The sequence below is a fragment of the Hydra vulgaris genome, chromosome 08 (genome assembly GCF_038396675.1).
Source record: "Hydra vulgaris chromosome 08, alternate assembly HydraT2T_AEP".
Classification (NCBI taxonomy): Eukaryota; Metazoa; Cnidaria; class Hydrozoa; order Anthoathecata; family Hydridae; genus Hydra; species Hydra vulgaris.
Genome location: NC_088927.1, coordinates 63,809,870 through 63,813,350, shown reverse-complemented (window position 1 = coordinate 63,813,350; position 3,481 = coordinate 63,809,870).

Below are 3,481 nucleotides of genomic sequence, written 5' to 3'. Positions count from 1 at the left end.
TCTGAAAGTTTTTAAAAACAGATTGAGTAAACCAATACTCAGGGGAAGCGAAAGCCAATCTTTTATCCTTTGTTCCTCTTATCTAATTCTATCAAACATAAGATATAAAAACTCATCAACCAACAGGCAAGTGAAGAATGATTTTCGTTAATTTTGTTTTTAATTTTTGTTTTACCTTTTATATCTGTCGTTGATTTGTTTTTAGTATTGTACCAAGTTGAAATCGGCATTTTAAAAGTTAAAATTATTTTTGCAAGGTTTGCTTTCTCCTCAAATGACTAAATATCTAACAGAGCAAGAGAAATCATTGTTGAATCTAAATACCAATTATGTTTATATAGGGAGTTAAAAACTGCATCAACAGCATCTGGTTTGGCACAAAGTTTTCGGTACTGTTGCATTTGGTGTATTGCTTTTATATCAAGAAAGGAAGCTTTAATAGCGTCATTAGCCTGTAAAAACCATTTGACATAAAAAAACCCTGTAAATTCACTTATTAGCCTGATTTCTGTCTTGAGTTTATTGTTCTGATTTACGAACTCAATTTGGTTGGATAGAAGCTGTAGCTTTAGGTATTAAAGTGCTTTGGATAGGGACCTAGCATGATGCTCCGGGTTTTCTTAGTTTTACTGAAGACGGAGAAAGTTAACTCACAACAAGTTCTGCAAGCTCCTTTCTGTCTTCTGTGATAAAATATTTATTTTATTTTCCCTTTGTGATGTATTTTTGACAAAAGTTCAAAGATTCTCGCGCAACTTTCTCAAGAAAGGTTTCCTTACTGCTTACCAAATAAACTTTGTTATTTCTGTTTGATTGTAATTAAAATAAGAACATTCAAACAGTTTTTAATTTTTTAAACATAGGATTATCTGGTACTGTGGAATGTTCCTCTGAAACTGAATTACAAAAATGAACCATTCCTAATTTACATACATGATGTTTTCATGCAATAAGTAAAAGATATTTGCCTATATTGTTGGATATTCTTATTAAGGAACCTTTCTTTAACTCAGTGTTACTTGCAGTAGTATCAAAACATATTCCTCCTACTTTGGCTTCAAGATTGTACTCCTGTAGAAGGTCAATTACACCATTGTACTGATCTTCACCAAAGGATAAAGCTAAAGAAGGTACGTTAGGCAGGTTTGTCTCATCTTCAATATTTAAAAGTACAGCCGTCTTTTAGCTTTAATTGTTTTTCCTTTGTTAGTTTATTTAATGCTTTGCCATCAAAATGCACTATGTATTGGTATGGGGATTCATTCATTACTTGTTGAATATATTCTTTTGATATCATGCATATATTACGATTGACGTATTTTATTTTCCCAACTGCTGTAAACTGGCTACATTTGAAATCTGTCAGATCAGCTCCTGATTGACCTAGAATTGCACCTGTAACTTTATCCAAAACACTTAGAGAAAAACCACTGATTGTAGCCATAAGAGCTACGTTACTAACAAAAACATTTTTGGGAATTTCAGCTGTGACTTTTTGTTGAAAAGGTTTTCATTCAAACCACTCTCCAAGATTAAAATCAGAATTTTGCAAAGAGTCCTCACTAGTATCTGTATCAATCTTAACATTATTTGTAACCTCTAATTTTTTATATTGTTGTTTCACATTGTGCTTTCTCTTCCTGCTACTCGCTGTTGCCTAAAAATGTCAAAAGGATTTAATAATTAATAATTAAATTTAGTTATATGAAAAATTTAAATAGTGAGTAAACATTGTTATTTTTGTTTAGCTGTTTTTATTTTGAACCAATTAAAGTGGCATGCAAATTATAAGTAAGTTGCTTAGAAAGCCTTGTAAACTTTGTTTTTTTTTGGTTTTAAAGAAATACATACTTTTTTTCTGTACTTTTTATCTTCTGATCCAAGCATAAACTTTCTTTCCCCTTCTTGGTCCTCCAGAAACTCAAACTTTTCTGAATCAAATCTTTTTTTGTCATTTGTTAATTGTCTTTCTAAGATCAGGAATGCCAGCCCAAAATATTTTGTTCCGGTAAACTTTAAACTCTTGTTGCAGTGCCAAATCAGCAGCGGATCCCCGTTTTTCATGCTTCTTAAGTTTTGAACATACATTGTCCAGATTTAAAAGATTTTTCGCTAGATTTTGATCGTTTAATATAGAAAATCCAGCTTTAATCCATAGCTCTTTTGCCTTGGCCAAAATACATTCACACTTACTTGCACATCTTGGAAATTTTTTTTGAGGCTTTGAGGCTTTTTTTAATGTTCTTGGCAAATATAATTGTTTGTAAGCTAAGTGCTGCAGTATTTCCATCCCTGTTGAAAGATGACAACTTTAATATCAAAAACGAAGAAAGAAAAAGTTTAGCTAACGTCTTTAGCTAAAGGGATTAATTATAAAATTAATTATTACCTTTTATTGTTGGTTTTACATCTTCGAATATGAATAGCTTTTTTGTAGACCTTAGTGCTCTTTCACTTTATGTTTTCTGACAACGTTCATTTCAGAAATATTTAAATTAATTTAATTTTTATTAATCTATAAAATCAAATTTAAAATAATGATTGTAAAACATTTTACTACTGCAAGAAATATGACCGTTAAATTGTTCTTTGAGTAACTATAACTGGATCTTGTCAAATTCCCACCTCATAGAAATTAATAAATTTTATAATAGATATTACATTATCATTTAAAAAAAATTAAAGTAAATATTCTGGACAATAAATAATAACGTTTTGTTAGTAAAATTAATGCGGTAAAGTATATATTATATATTGTATTTTTTTCAATTCAAAATACAAAAATAAAAATATTTTTTGAAAAAAACTAAAATAACATGTTTTTACACAAATATATAGGTAAAAATTAACAAACCCAGAAAAAAAAATCAAATTTTTATAATTAAACTTCCCATGGACCTGTGAAATCGGTAATTTTTGAAAGTGCTTAGTGGGTGAGGATTGAGTGGTTCTGTTGAGCTCAAACTTTTTAGGATAAATTTTTTTGATATTTGCCCCAAATCTAGACTAAATGGTATTTTCGATTTAAAACTTCGAATTGACTGACCCTAATATACATACATACATATATATATATATATATATATGTATGCATTAAAAACAACATTTAAAAAAACATTAAAAGCAACATTAAAAGCTAACTTAGTAATCGCAAGCAATATGTTAATGTTGATTCTAAACGGAAGAGTAAATTTCTTGGTATTAAATGTGGAGTAACTCAAGGATCAATATGTTGACCCTTGAGGGTCAATATACAAACCCTTGATGGTCAATATATTGACCCTTATATAATTCTTGTATAATATTCCTTATATAATTCTTGTATTCTGTATATTAATCCTTACATAATTCTTGTATAATATTGTCTAACATCAAGATATTTACTCTTTCGTTTAGAATCAACGTAGACAAATTGCTTGCAATTACTTAGATAATTTTTAACCCACTTTAAAACACTGCCAGTTATTCTATAGTATTTTAA